This window comes from Arachis ipaensis, chromosome B6, assembly GCF_059453495.1.
Source record: "Arachis ipaensis isolate K30076 ecotype BB chromosome B6, ASM5945349v1, whole genome shotgun sequence".
In the NCBI taxonomy this organism is placed as follows: Eukaryota; Viridiplantae; Streptophyta; class Magnoliopsida; order Fabales; family Fabaceae; genus Arachis; species Arachis ipaensis.
The window spans coordinates 47350901-47367853 of NC_142441.1; positions in this window are offsets into that span (position 1 = coordinate 47350901).

The following is a 16953-nucleotide window of genomic DNA, read 5'->3' on the forward strand; positions in this document are numbered from 1 at the left end:
CAGCTTCAGTCGGATTGGTGGTTCCCTTGAACTTAGGTGGATTAACCTTTAAGAAGGTTGCCAGTGTCATCGGGCCCTGAGCTTCCCTTCTGCTATTGCCATTATTGTTCATCTGTTGCCCAAGAGCCTCCGTAGTGGCCTGCATAGCAGCAGCCATATTCTCCAACGCCGCCATAAGGTTTACCGGGTTATTCGGGTTGATTTCCGGTTCCTGCGTATTAGTACGATCTCTTTCACGTCCCCGACCGGGTCCACGAGGTGCCATCTGGTTCCTATACACACCAAACAATCGATATCAAGTTGATCAGTCTCAATATCGGAAGTATAGTGCTTCAAAGTACCAAAGGTACACTCATGGACTTCATGCTAGATGTATCGATTAGATACCCTAACTAGCACAGGCACAGACTCAAAGTATGCATTGAAGCATAAGCAGTTCCATCCCTCAGGCTCACGAGGACGAACTGCTCTGATACCATAATGTAACACCCTAATATTCAAATCCTTATGCTCGAGTCATAAGTCAATGATATTACGGTGGTACGACTCTCAGGTGGATTTTTAATAAATAAATATAGGTAATTTCGAAAGGAGTATTAATCGAGAAGCCTGAAAAGAGTAGAAATAAAATCCCGAAGACGTATCTCTCACGTTTCGACAACAAAAGATAAACCGTGAAGCCGAAAACGATATACGGACAAGGCGTAGAGGAGATTAAGAGATAGATAACAGATAGATATATATAACATAAGTAAATAGCTACTAGTCGCGACCCGCGAAGTTTAGGTCGGCTAGAGTACATTATGAAATTAGTTGACAATAGTATATCCTAATCTCTCCCGAAGGAAACATGAGAGCCTCTATAGACAAATTCAAAGAGTTCAATACATAATATAAACTTTCCAAAACAAAGGTGGAGAGATTTTAATCAAAACACAAAGTAGAGGAAATAAAGATCTTCGCCGTCTCTCAGACGACCCACAACTCACTTCTGAGCATCTGGACCTGTATCTGAAAAACAAGAGATATATACGGAATGAGAACCCCGGGCCCATGGGTTCCCAGTACGGTAAAAGTGCCAAATAAATTCAATGTACTGCAACAAAAACTCACTAAGCATCCTAAACTTCTTCACCAATTATTCATCCTAGGTTCTCGCTAATCCATGAATAGGCAACTGTCATAAGGGAGTGCTAAATTCAATTCATGTTTCACATGTTTCTCAACTCGCTGACTCTTCCACGAATCAGACTCAGAATCATAAGCAAAACCATCACCAGTTGTTCTGCCTCAGCAGTTCTATATCAATACATCATCATGCAATCGCATCATCAATTCATCCCATCAAGAACAGCCCTCACACCCACCGACACCAGCATGAGGGGCCTCTCAGTTGTACAAACACAAGCAATACAGGCAGGTAATACACAAACATGATACAAGTAGAACAAGTAGCATATAGTCAGGTAACATGGCATATATGATGTAGAAATCCAAGACAAATGGCAAACCCAAACAATTCAAACATATGCAAATGATGAATGCCTGCCCTATGGCTGATGATATCATTTGTCGGTTATATAGCCAACCCGACATGTCCTGGTAGCTAACCATTGGACAGAAACACCCCTTGCGGAGCAAGTAGGTTTGAGCTACAACCCCCTTGCTACTGCCCGCTTAACCCAGAGCCAGTGAAATAATCACTACTGCGGCTACTACCCAGGCGGGTGTCTAAAAGCTCAACCTGGAGCGGTGGATTCACCACTATTGCCGCTACTACCCAGGCGTCGCAATCTCTAACCTGGAGCAAGTGGGACAAACCACAACCCTTGCTACTACCCAGGTATCTCAAGCATTGGCCCGGAGCAAGTGGGACGAACCACAACCCTTGCTACTGCCCAGGCATCTCAAACATATATTCATTCAATCTCAATTCATATTATCAACATTCATTGTTACCAAATCTCAAACATTAACTTGGAGCAAGTGGGACGAACCACAACCCTTGCTACTACCCAAGTATCACAAATAAACATTTATTCATAATCACCCTTCATTATTATCAATCCTCAGACAATGACCCGGAGCAAGCGGGACGAACCACGACCCTTGCTACTACCCAGGTATCACAAATACACATTTATTCAAAACCCCACGATTAAACTCGTTTATCATAATCTTCCTTTCCCGTCTCATACCCGGAGCAAGTGGACAACGCCACTGCCTACTACCCGGGGTCGCACATCACATTTCAATATTTTTTCATTATTATCCATTTAACATATTCATTCATTAATCATATATGCATTTATACTCAGCCATAAACAATAATGGCTTTGCCGTAACCCGGAAATAACTCAGCCATCCGGATCATGGTCCAATCAAGAACGGGCCATTTATCAATAAATACAGCCCTCCGGCTCATGGCATACACGGTACTTCCACCGTCATCCTCCATATCTCATATAATCATCTTTGATCATCATTGATCATAACTTTTCCCCTTGCTTCACTCGCAAGTTACCACATCCCCTAGCTCATTGCTAGGCATATCAGAATGATTTAATACATAAGAGGTGAGATCGGAGGCTTAGAAGTATGAGATTTGGCTTTTAAAACTCAAAAATCAACTTTGGCATGAAAACAGGGCCACGCGTACGCGCACTCCACGCGCACGCGTGGATGGCCACAAAACTCATCAACGCGCAAGCGTCATACGCGCGGACGCGCGGGTTGAAAAATAGCCAAACGACGCGCAAGCGTCAGCCACGCGTACGCGTGGGTGCTCTTGCGCCCCAGGCACAAAACTGGCACAACACTGGCACAACTCTCGGGAAAATAGCTGGGCATTTGGTGCAGCGCATCGACGCGCCCGTGCACACCACGCGCACGCGTGGATAGTGCCTTCTTGAAGAACGACGCGTACGCGCCAAGTGCGCCTACGCGTGGAGGGTCATTCAGCTAAAAATTTTCTAAGTTAAAAGCTGCAGAATTTACAAATTCAACCCCCAATCTTCCGATGGACATAACTTTCTCATTTTAAATCATTTTTTACCCGTTCTTCAAACGGCATGGACATCCCGGATCCAATTTTATTTCTAAACAGATTTGGTACAAAACAGAGATCCGTAGTCCAAGTTATATCCCGTCAAAGTATGCCCAAAAACCATGTTTTCATACAAAACCACTAGGTGCCATTTTCAAAACAAGCCATTTTCAACTCTTTTCAAAATCAACCAAAACATGCCAATTTCAAACCTTTTTGAAATCAATCAAAATGTACCAAAATCCACATCAAGCCATCCTCAACTCACACATTGACACTTTACCAAAAATTCCCAAAACCACATCTAACCATTTTAACACTTTTCAATCAAATGGCTAAAGGACAAACACAATATCATGTCATACATCCTTCCTCATCCCAATTTCCAATAATACCATTTCCAATCAACCATCATTATACGTAATCAATATCATACTCACTATCACGTGATTTCACCCACAAATCAACCTTAATCATTCCCCAAGCGTATATCACAACTACATATCTCTAATGCATCATCATACCATCAAGGCATCAATAATCATAATCACATATATGATCACATAATATATCTCAACAGAACCAAACATACCTCGTCTACATAATTTCACCCAAAATTACCAAATTCCACACTTCAACTTCTCAAACCTTATTATTCAATAACCAACCTAATCATTCATATATTCATTATCTGAAATTCATCCAATCACTTGTGCCATCATACAATGCACACATCGACTTACCTTTCTTACCTCTTTCCGGCCTCCGGCCCAAAATTCACGGCCTCCGGCCCAATTTTCACAATTTAAATGCATAAACCACAAATCAATACTCATTACCCAATACATCAAATTCTCAATACACCAAGCATACAAGGTCACACAATTCTCAACCCAATCATTAATTCACATTACATATCAACTATGCATATTAGCACCAACCATTTACACAATCCAAACTTAATCCTAGGGGCATCTAGCCTAGAAATTCTCATCACAACACACGGTATTTAAATGAAACTTAAACCGTACCTCTTGTAGCCAAACCAATTGAGCCTCTTCTTTGGAATTCTTCACCAACCTTAGCTCCAAGCCTTACCAAAGCTCCTCAAGCAATACCAATCTCCCAATTGTGCACCAACATCACCAAATACACTCAGCCCATATGAAGTAGGGATAGAACCCACTTAGAATCCAAGTTGGAGTATCCCTAAACACCCAAAATTACAAGATTTCAACACTAACTACCCAAAAACGTGTAATAGTGGGGAATTTCGAAAACTGGGCAGAGATGAATGAAATACTCACCACCAAACTTAGATAGAATTGTAGAGGATGAGAAGAGCGATGCGTGGCCACAAACGGCTCGTCAATCGGAGCTCCGTAGCTCAAGTTATGGTGGTTTGAAGATCAAAGAGAGTTAGGTTTTCTCTCTTCTCTTCTCTCTTCCCAATTTCAGCGCCCAACACCCCTTCTTTAGGGCAAAATGAGCTGAAATGCTCATAACTAATATTTATATATGTTGGGTCTTGGGCCCACTTAGGCCCGATTCACTTATTTTTGTCCGTTGGCCCAATTTTGGACTAAAACCTTTAAGATTAGCGCTCTAAATCGCATTTCAAATATTTCTTCCTCCCCTAATTATAATTCCTCATTTCTTAATCCTAGTTACTCATAATCAATTTTCTCAGCTGCAGTACCAGACAGGTCTCAGCCGGTACTGCCGGTCAAAATTCTACTGCGCGCTTTTACGCAGAAAATTATGTCTTCCGACTCAGAAAAATTCACTGAATCCAAATATCATATTTAAATCATCAAATTCCAATTGTCAAATCTTCCAACCGTATTCGCTCCTATTTAACTTATTATTTAATTAATTTCAGTTAGTCCGAGTATTACATTTGTGTGTGCTGGGTGTGGGTAGGGAAAACGGGTAACCGGGTTAGGGTTTTAGGGTTTCATTTTGAAAAGTAGGGTTTTAGGGTGTTATGGTAATTTCACATAAAATTGGGAATAATATAGTAATTGAAACCCAAATTAAATCCAACACTAATTGTATATAGAAAATACTATTTGCTCATCAATTTCACAAATTATTTTCAATAAACTGCCCAAATCTAAAAATTAGAAATAATATACTTAATTTCTTCATTTTCCAAAATAGCAGTAATAATATTTAAAATATTACTTATCTAATCCAATTCATATAAAATCCTTATTATTTCATAACTATCAACCTTATACTTTAAATATAGAAAATAATCCAATAATTATAAAATTGGATAATAATCATAACTTATCTCAAATCTAATAAATCAAAGCTTGCCTTAATTATCTTTAATAAAATAATCTCTGAAATTAAGGCTATAAATAACTGTAGGATTTGAGACTTGATCATAATAAGACTTTTCAAAAGTTCTGGGTCTTACAAACTTCATAAAAACAGCCACTCTATCCCTTGATTTCCGGAGGAAATTTTCAGGCTTGCTTGCTAGCTTCCTTTGTTCCTTACTTATGGCAATCATGTGATTGGATTGGGAGACAAAAATATTTATTTACCAATTAAAATGAAAAATATGTAAACTTTAACGAAAACAAAAATATAATTAATTTAAAATACTTTATATTTTGTTGAATCATTTTGGTATAATTCACACAAATATGACAAAATAACATAATTAAATAAAATATATTTTAGGTAAAAAAATGAATAGTAAAAATTAAAATGATAAATCTAGGCGACAACATACAAAATTAAAATTATTAGAAGTAATAGAACAAATAAAATACGAACCAATATTATCGTCATGCGTTGTATTACTTCGATCAATAATATCTAAACATTTAAAAACATGAAACAAAACAAACTAACTAACAAGTTCAGGCAAACACAAAAATTGTCATAACCTATATAAGATAATTAACTAAAAAATGCTATAAAAAAGTAGATGCAATTGAGAATTTTATACAAAAAAAAAATTATGATATATAAAAATTACATTCTTAAAAAAACTTTTATGTATTTCACATTCAAAATATATTGTATTGACTATTTCATCTAAAAAAAATAGTCAATAACAGACACAATGTTAACATATAAACAAAAACATATAATAGAATAATAAAATAATAAATGTTAAAAATAATATAATGTTGTTATAGATCATATGTGGTTTTAACTTAGTTATAAAAGTTTTGGATAAAAGATTTTAAACAAAAAAATTTTATTAGAAAAAAGAATAAAACTATTTTAATACACAATAAATAATATTTTTATATATTTTAGAAGAATAAAAGAATTTATTTAACGAATAAAAAAAATATTTATAAAGAACAAAATAAAATATTTTATAATTAAGATTGTTAAATACTTCTGAATAACAAAATTTGAAATAAATAAAGACAAATAACATCACAATATTATATAGTGTAACAAAGTTAAAACAAAATATTTTCAAACATCATTTAACTATTTGATGGTTACTTATTTCTTTTTTATGATCACTATAATGGAAGTCATTCTTTGTTTTTATAATCAACAAAGTACTATTTTTTTAAGTTGTTACAAAATTTATCATTTCTGTTTTCTATTATGAATGTAACCAAATATATATTCAAATTTAATACGAGTACTGAAATTAGACAAAATGTTCGAGCATCCCACAATTGTGCTCAAATTTTTCAAGAGGATGCAATAATACTTCGAACTCCGCTACCTATCTCAAGGACATGTCATTACTGTAGCACACGTCTATTTCACCAATGAAACATCCGAGATGTGCTACAATAGGGGAAAAGTCTCTCTTCCCCGAGTAAATGCTCCTCAGGAATTGCTTGAAATCTTTCTTGTAACACCCTACCACACAGAGTCTTATGTTTAAGTCATAAAACAGAGGTGGCGATGTATTACGACCTCTAAAACTAAAATTTAGTATATATAGTAGTGTGAAAAATGTTTATAACTAGGAGCCTTTAAAGAAAAGGAGTAAATCAAAATCACAAAACTGAAAAGCGCAAGACTCACGAAGCTATAGAACAAATAGAGAAGATAGAGTAAGCTAATGTGGATATATAAATAATAGAGTGCCAAAATACAGATAACGAAGCTCGAGACTCGGTTCGTGAAGATAACCGGTCCAAACATAGAAGTATACATACATATATACATAAATAGGAACCCAAAATAAACCCAAGAGACAAAGTTACAGAACCTGGTTCTCCAAAATAACCTCTAAGACGAGTCAATACAGTATACATATATACTAGCGGCTCAACAGGCACTGCCGTGCCTATTCAGCCGCTTTTATATTGAGTTAAAAAAATACTTTTATATTTTTATTTCTAAAATTATAAATTGAATATCAATAATTAAAAAATAAATTATAAAAAAATAAAATATTTTAAGTTATTTAATATATATATATATATATATATATATATATATATATATATATATATAGTATAAAATAAATAAATTTAAATTAAAAAAGAATTTCACTGTTATTATGTGTAATTTGTGAAGATAAAAATTTATTAACATTATTTACAAATTAGTTATTTATATATTTAATTTATTTATTTTTTTAATCCTATTTAATTTAAGATAAATTTAAAAATTTATATTCATATTCAAAATATTCTATTTTTTATACATAATTCTAATAGACAAAAAATTATTTCTTTAATCTTATATTAAACATTTTTAATTATCTTTAATTTTATTATTATTTTAAAATTATTAATTTTATTTTGATTATATCATCTCATCATATTATACACTATTATTTTCTCTTATTATTTTTTTACATGTTGATGAGCGGATAATTTATACGCTTTTTGGCACTGTTTTTAGTATATTTTTAGTATATTTTAGTTAATTTTTATTATATTTTTTTTAGCTTTTATTTAAATTCACTTTTCTAGACTTTACTATGAGTTTGCGTGTTTTTTTATGATTTCAGGTATTTTCTGGCTAAAATTGAGGAATCTGAGCAAAAATCTTATTCAGAGGCTGAAAAAGGACTGCAAATGCTGTTGGATTCTGACCTCTCTGCACTCGAAGTAGATTTTCTAGAGCTACAGAATTCCAATTGGCGCTCTCTCAATTGCGTTGGAAAGTAGACATCCTGAGCTTTCCAGCAATATATAATAGTCCATACTTTGCCCAAGATTTGATAGCCCAAACCGGCGTTCCATGTCAGCTTAAGAATTTTGGCGTTTAACGCCAGAAACTGGCATAAAAGCTTCCGTTCTACATGCTATCAAGCTTGAATGTGTATCTCTTGGGTTTCTAATCTAAGATTGGAATCTTCGTGGTATAGGCTAGAATTATTGGCAGTCATTCTTGAGATCCGGAAAGTCCAAACCTTGTCTGTGGTATTCTGAGTAGGATCTGGGAAGGGATGACTGTGACGAGCTTCAAACTCGCGAGTGTTGGGCGTAGTGACAGACGCAAAAGGATCAATGGATCCTATTCCGACATGATCGAGAACCGACAGATGATTAGTCGTGCGGTGACAGCGCATTTGGAACATTTTCACTGAGAGGACGGGAAGTAGCCATTGACAACGGTGATGCCCAACATAAAGCTTGCCATGGAAGGAGCCTTGCGTGCATGAAGAAGACAGTAGGAAAGCAGAGATTCAGAAGACAAAGCATCTCCAAAACCTCAACCTATTCTCCATTACTGCATAACAAGTATTTATTTCATGTTCTTCTACTTTTTACAATTAAATCTGAGAATTATTGATATTCTGACTAAGAGTTACAAGATAACCATAGCTTGCTTCAAGCCGACAATCTCCGTGGGATCGACCCTTACTCACGTAAGGTATTACTTGGACGACCCAGTGCACTTGCTGGTTAGTTGTGCGGAATTGCAAAAGTGTGATTGTGATTTCGTGCACGAAGTTTTTAGCACCGTTGCCAGGGATTGTTCGAGTTTGGACAACTGACGGTTTATCTTGTTGTTTAGATTAGGAATATTTTATTTTTGTTGGTTTAGAGTCTTTTATTTGAGTTTAGTTTCATATTTTAAGTTTGGTGTCAATTGCATGCTTTTACTTTCTTTTAATTTTTCGAATCTGCATACTCTTAGTTGTCTCTTGATCTTCAAAGTGTTCTTGGTGTTCATCTTGACATTCAAAGTTTTCTTGTTTGTTCTCTTTGTTTTGATCTAAAATTTCTAAGTTTAGTGTCATTTTGTTGTTTTTCTCTTTCCTCATTAAAATTCAAAAATCAAAAAAATATCTTTTCCTTAATTTACTCATAAATTTTGAAATTTTGCATTAAATTAGTCAAAGATTTTCAAAATCATATCTTTTTTTTTAGTCAAGTCAAAATTCTAACTTCAAAATTTGATCTTTTCAAATCTTTTTCAAAAAAATCAAATCTCTTTAATTTCTTCAATCATATCTTTTCAATCATATCTTTTTTTTTTATAAATTATAATCATATCTTCTCAATCATATCTTTTTTTAAAAATAATTTTCAATCATATCTTTTTTTTATAAATTGTAATCATATCTTCTCAATCATATCTTTTTAAAATAACTTTCAATCATATCTTTTTGATTGCTAATTTTCAAAATCTTTTTAATCAATTAATTAATTTAGTTTTCAATTTGCTTTTATTTTCTTCTAATTTTTGAAAGTTTTATTTTATCTTCTATTTATTTTGTTTTATTTTTTTTCGGTTACTTTTAATTAATTAAAAAAATTTATAATTTATTCAATTCCCTTTTCTCCATCATGGACATAAGTGGAAATGAACAGTCCAGAAGGACTCTAGGGTCATATGCTAACCCCATTACAGCTGGATATGGGAGTAGCATCTGTATACCTCCCATCAAAGCAAGCAGTTTTGAGCTAAATCCTCAGCTCATTATCATGGTGCAGCAAAATTGCCAGTATTCCAGTCTTCCACAGGAAGAACCTACTGAGTTTCTGGCATAGTTTTTACAAATTGCTGACACAGTACGTGATAAAGAAGTGGATCAGGATGTCTACAGATTATTACTGTTTCCATTTGCTGTAAAAGATTAAGCTAAGAGGTGGTTAAATAACCAACCCACAGCAAGCATAAAAACATGGACACAGTTATCAGACAAATTCCTGAATCAATTTTACCCTCCAAAAAGGATGACACAGCTAAGACTGAACATCTAAGGCTTTACACAAGAGGATAATGAATCCCTTTATAATGCCTGGGAGAGGTACAGAGGGATGTTGAGAAAATGCCCCTCTGAAATGTTTTCAGAGTGGGTACAGTTAGACATCTTCTACTATGGGCTTACAGAAAAAGCTCAGATGTCTCTAGATAACTCAGCTGGTCGATCTATACACATGAGAAAGACGATTGAAGAGGCTCAAGAACTCATAGATACAGTTGCTAGAAATCAACATTTGTACTCTAGTAGTGAGTCCTCCATAAAAGAAGAGGCTAGGGTAGTAACTACTGATCCTAATCCTCAAGAACATATCATTGAACTTAATCAGCAATTACTCCTTATGACAAAACAATTAGTAGAATTTAAAGAGATGCTCCAAGACAATAAAAATGCTAACAAGAATATGGAAGCACAATTGAATCAGACAAGGCAGCAACTATCTAAACAGATAACAGAAGAATGCCAAGCTATTCAACTAAGGAGCGGAAAGACATTGAATAAATCAACTCAAAGTAGCAGAAAGCCAAGAAAGGAACAACTGACAGAGGATGACCAAACCACTACCCAAAATCCTTTTGAGGACAGCAAGATCCCAGAGAGGAATAATTCTGGCGTTCAAACGCCAGAAAAGGGTGAAAGATTGGCGTTAAACACCCAGTGGATGCCAACTTCTGGCGTTCAAACGCCATAAAAGGGAGAAACGTTGGCGTTGAACGCCCATCCCTTGCCCAGTTCTGGCGTTCAAACGCCAAAAAAGGGTGGAAAGCTGGCGTTAAACGCCCATTCAGCACCCAATCCTGGCGTTCAAACGCCAATGAGGGATCAGACACCTGCAAGTGCTAATAGTAACCCCTCTAAGAAGGCTTTTCCAACCACCTTTGTAAGGAATAAACTTGCAGCAACTAAGGTTGAAGAGTATAAAGCCAAGATGCCTTATCCTCAGAAACTCCGCCAAGCGAAGCAGGATAAACAATTTGCCCGCTTTGCAAACTATCTCATCTCTTGAGATAAAGATCCCGTTTGCAGAGGCACTTGAGAAAATACCCTCTTATGCTAAGTTCATGAAAGAGATCTTAAGTCATAAGAAGGATTAGAGAGAAACTGAAAAGGTGTTTCTCACTGAAGAATGCAGTGCAGTCATTCTAAAAAGCTTACAAGAGAAGCTTCAAGATCCAGGAAGCTTTATGATACCATGCACATTAGAGGGTGCTTATACCAAGACAGCTCTATATGACCTTGGAGAAAGTATCAACCTAATACCTGCATCCACTATCAGAAAGCTTGGCTTGACTGAAGAAGTCAAACGAACCCGGATATGTCTTCAACTTGCTGATGGCTCCATTAAATATCCATCAGGCATAATTGAGGACATGATTGTCAAGGTTGGGCCATTTGCCTTCCCCACTGACTTTGTAGTGCTAGAAATAGTGGAGCACAAGAGTGCAACTCTCATTCTAGGAAGACCTTTCCTAGCAATTGGACGAACTCTTATTGATGTACAAAAAGGGGAAGTGACCCTGAGAGTCAATGAGGATGAGTTCAAGTTAAATGCTGTCAAAGCTATGCAGCATCCAGACACATCAAATGACTGCATAAACGCTGATATTATTGACTCTTTGGTGGAAGAGATCAATATGACTGAGAGTCTTGAATCAGAGCTAGAGAACATCTTTAAAGATGTTCAGCCTGATCTGGAGGAACCAGAGGAAATTAAAGAACCTCTAAAAATCCCTCAGGAAGAGGAAAAACCTCCTAAACCCGAGCTCAAACCACTACCACCATCCCTAAAATATGCATTTCTGGGAGAGGGTGACACTTTTCCAGTGATCATAAGCTCTGCTTTAAATCCACAAGAAGAGAAAGCACTAATACAAGTGCTACGGACACACAAGGCAGCTCTTGGGTGGTCCATAAGTGATCTTAAGGGCATTAGACCAGCAAGATGCATGCACAAGATCCTATTGGAGGATGATGCTATGCCAATGGTTCAATCACAAAGGCGGCTAAATCCAGCCATGAAGGAGGTGGTGCAGAAAGAGGTCACTAAGTTACTAGAGGCTAGGATTATTTATCCTATTTCTGATAGCCCCTGGGTGAGCCCTGTCCAAGTTGTCCCCAAGAAGGGAGGCATGACAGTAGTTAATAATGAAAAGAATGAACTGGTTCCTACAAGAACAGTTACAGGGTGGCGTATGTGTATTGACTACAGAAGGCTCAATACAGCCACCAGAAAGGATCATTTTCCTTTACCATTCATAGACCAAATGCTAGAGAGACTAGCAGGCCATGAATACTACTGCTTTTTGGATGGCTATTCAGGCTACAACCAAATTGCAGTGGATCCTCAAGACCAAGAGAAAACAGCATTCACATGTCCATCTGGAGTATTTGCTTACAGAAGAATGCCTTTTGGTCTATGCAATGCACCTGTAACCTTTCAGAGGTGCATGCTCTCTATCTTCTCTGATATGGTAGAGAAGTTCCTGGAAGTCTTCATGGATGACTTCTCAGTATTTGGAGACTCATTCAGCTCCTGTCTTGATCATCTAGCACTTGTCCTGAAAAGGTGCCAAGAGACTAACCTGGTCTTAAACTGGGAAAAGTGTCACTTTATGGTGACTGAAGGAATTGTCCTTGGGCACAAAATTTCAAGCAAGGGAATAGAGGTGGATCAAGCCAAGGTAGAGGTGATTGAAAAATTACCACCACCTGCCAATGTTAAGGCAATCAGAAGCTTTCTGGGTCATGCAGGATTCTATAGAAGGTTCATAAAGGATTTTTCAAAAATTGTAAAACCTCTAAGCAACCCGCTAGTTGCTGACACGCCATTTGTATTTGACACAGAGTGTCTGCAAGTGTTTGAAACCCTGAAAGCTAAGCTGGTCACAGCACCAGTCATCTCTGCACCAGACTGGACATTACCATTCGAACTAATGTGTGATGCCAGTGACCATGCCATTGGTGCAGTGTTGGGACAAAGGCATAACAAGCTTCTGCACGTTATTTACTATGCCAGCCGTGTTCTAAATGACGCACAGAAGAATTACACAACCACAGAAAAAGAGCTGCTAGCAGTGGTTTATGCCATTGACAAGTTTAGATCCTATTTAGTAGGATCAAAAGTAATTGTGTACACTGACCATGCTGCTCTTAAATATTTACTCACAAAGTAGGATTCAAAACCCAGGCTCATAAGATGGGTGTTGCTTCTGCAAGAGTTTGATATAGAAATAAAAGATAGAAAAGGGACAGAGAACCAGGTAGCTGATCACCTGTCCCGGATAGAACCAGTAGCTGGGGTGTCCCTCCCTTCTACTGAGATCTCTAAGACCTTTCCATATGAGAAACTCTTTGCCATTCAGGAAGCACCATGGTTTGCAGACATTGCAAATTATAAAGCTGTGAGGTTCATACCCCAGGAGTATAGCAGGGTGCAAAAGAAAAAACTAATTTCTGATGCAAAGTACTACTTGTGGGATGAACCATATCTCTTTAAGAGATGTGCAGACGGAATGATCCGCAGATGCATCCCTAGAGAGGAGGCACAGAAGATCCTGTGGCATTGCCATGGATCACAGTATGGAGGACATTTCGGAAGTGAGCGCACAGCCACTAAAGTCCTCCAATGTGGCTTCTACTGGCCTACTCTCTATAGAGATGCCCGAGAGTTTGTGCGTAACTGTGACAGTTGCCAAAGAGCTGGCAACTTACCTCATGGTTACGCCATGCCTCAACAAGGGATCTTAGAGATTGAGTTGTTTGATGTATGGGATATTGACTTCATGGGTCCTTTCCCACCGTCATACTCAAACACTTACATTCTGGTGGCAATAGACTACGTATCTAAATGGGTGAAGACAATTGCCACACCCACTAATGATACCAAGACTGTGCTGAAGTTCCTTCAGAAATATATTTTCAGCATATTTGGTGTTCCCAGAGTACTCATCAGTGATGGGGGCACCCATTTCTGCAATAAATAGCTTTACTCTGCTATGGTCCGATATGGAATTAGCCATAAAGTAGCAACTCCGTATCATCCACAGACAAATGGGCATGCTGAAGTCTCTAATAGAGAGCTAACAAGAATCCTGGAATGGACTGTAATTGGCCGTAGAAAGGATTGGGCAAAGAGCTTGGATGATGCTCTGTGGGCATACAGAACAGCATTCAAGACTCCTATAGGAACCTCTCCATACCAGCTTGTGTATGGCAAGGCTTGTCATCTGCCCGTGGAACTGGAACATAAAGCCTACTGGGCAACCAGATTCTTAAACCTGGATGCTAAGTTAGCTGGTGAGAAAAGATTGCTCCAGCTAAATGAGCTAGAGGAGTTCAGACTCAATGCTTTTGAAAATGCAAAAATTTATAAGGAAAAAGCAAAAAAGTGGCATGACAAGAAATTGTCATCCAGTGTCTTTGAGCCAGGACAAAAAGTTCTGCTGTTCAACTCTAGGCTCAGATTATTCCCCTGGAAATTAAAATCCCGGTGGAGGGGACCATATGTGATTATAGGAGTGTCACCATATGGATATGTTGAGCTTCAAGATATTGATTCTGACAAAAAGTTCATTGTTAATGGACAGAGAATCAAACATTATCTTGAAAGCAATTTTGAGCAAGAATGCTCAAAACTGAGGCTTGAATGAAGCTCACTAAAGGTCCAGCTAAAGACAATAAAGAAGCGCTTGCTGGGAGGCAACCCAGCCATTAGCAGGTTATTTGTTTTAAATAATACTTGTAGAAATTTGATATACATTTTCTTCAAAGGTTAATCATTAAAATTGAAGGAATTCACAGAGTTACAGAAGGATTCAGTGCAAAAAGCAGAGAAAAGGAGCTTGCTGACAAGAAAATACTAGTAAAGGGCATTTTGGGCGTTAAACGCCAGAATGGGTACCATTCTGGGCGTTTAACGCCAGAATTGCAGCATCCTGGGCGTTCAGCAAAACGCCCAGTGATAAAGGGGTTTCTGGCGTTTAACGCCAGCCAGGGTACCTGGCTAGGCGTTAAACACCCATAATGGCCAACAATTGGGCGTTAAATGCCAGAATGGATACCATTCTGGGCGTTTAACGCCAGAAAGGCAGGGGGAGGAGATTTTGTTTCCAAATTCAAATTTTTTTCAAATTTTCATGTTTTAACTCATAATTTTTTGCATAAACATATTTCAAACTTTCATTATTCACCCTCAATTTTCAAAAATTCAACAATTCTCTAAATCTCTTTTCAATTTTCTTTCAAATCCTTCCCAAATCTTCTTTAAAAACTCAAGTATCTTTTCAATTTCTTTTCAAATATTTTCAAACCCATAATATCATCTCTTATTTCTTAGATGCATAACCAAATTATCAGATTTAACCTCTTTATATCTTTTTCATTTGAAAATCTCATCTTTTTTATATCATGATTTTTTTTTCTTCCACCAATCATATCTCTATGGCATATCTCTTTCAAAATTTTCGAAATCCCTCCCCTCCTCTTATAAATACACATTCGGCCATCCCCTCCTCTCCACCATTCGCATTTTCCTCTTCTCCTCTCTCTCCCCTTTCCTTTCTTTTGCTTGAGGGCAAGCAAACCTCTATGTTTGGTGTGTTTTTCCATGATCACTGAGCTAAGACTCATCAAGATCATGGCACCTAAGGGAAAACAAACCAAATTAAGAGGCAAGAAAGAGAATACTCCAAAGAGTCTTTGGAATCAAGAGAGGTTCCTAACCAAAGAACATGCAGACCATTACCACAAAATAATGGGTCTGAGGTCAGTGATCCCGGAAGTTAAATTCAATCTGAAAGAAGATGAATATCCGGAGATCCAAGAGCAAATTCGAAACAGAGGATGGGAAATTCTAGCTAATCCTGAAACAAAGGTTGGAAGAAACATGGTTCAGGAATTCTACTCAAATTTGTGGCTAACAGATAAGTAGAGAATAACTAGAACCGCCTTTCATACCTACCGAACCATGGTCAGAGGGAGGCTTATTTACTTCCATCTGGACAAAATAAGAGAGGTCTTCAAACTGCCTCAACTACAAGATGATCCAGATTCCTTTAATAGGAGAATGGTGAGAGTAGATAAGGGGTTGGATCAAGTTCTAGAGGACATATACCTCCCTGGAACTAAGTGGATAACCAATTCAAAAGGCGTCCCAAACCAACTCAAGAGGGGAGATCCCAAACCAGTTGCAAGAGGCTGGTTGGACTTCATTGGGCGTTCTATATTGCCCACTAGAAACCGCTCTGAGGTCACTGTCAAAAGAGCGGTGATGATTCATTGTATTATGCTTGGAAAGGAAGTGGAGATTCATCATCTGATTTCTTGTGAGATTTACACAATTGCAAATAAGAACTCCACTGAAGCCAAACTGGCCTACCCAAGCTTAATTTTTTTGCTATGTAAAGATGCTGGGGTGAGAATGGGAGTAGATGAATTCATCCCAATCAAACACCCAATCACCAAGAAGTCAATGGAAGGACAAGTGCAAGACAACTCCATAAAAAGGAGGGCGCAGGAGTTCCTCTCAGAAATTCCTGAAATTGACTACTGGACCCGCCTAGAAGCATCTGTTACCAAGCTGTAAGAAGCTATGAAACAACTTAAGGAAGAACAACAAAATCAAAACTGCATGCTCTGCAAACTGCTGAAGGAACAGGAGAAGCAGGGGCGTGAGCTACAGGAGCTGAAGCGCCAGAAGCTCTCCCTTGAAGGACCAAGCACCCCACAGATTGAGGGAGCA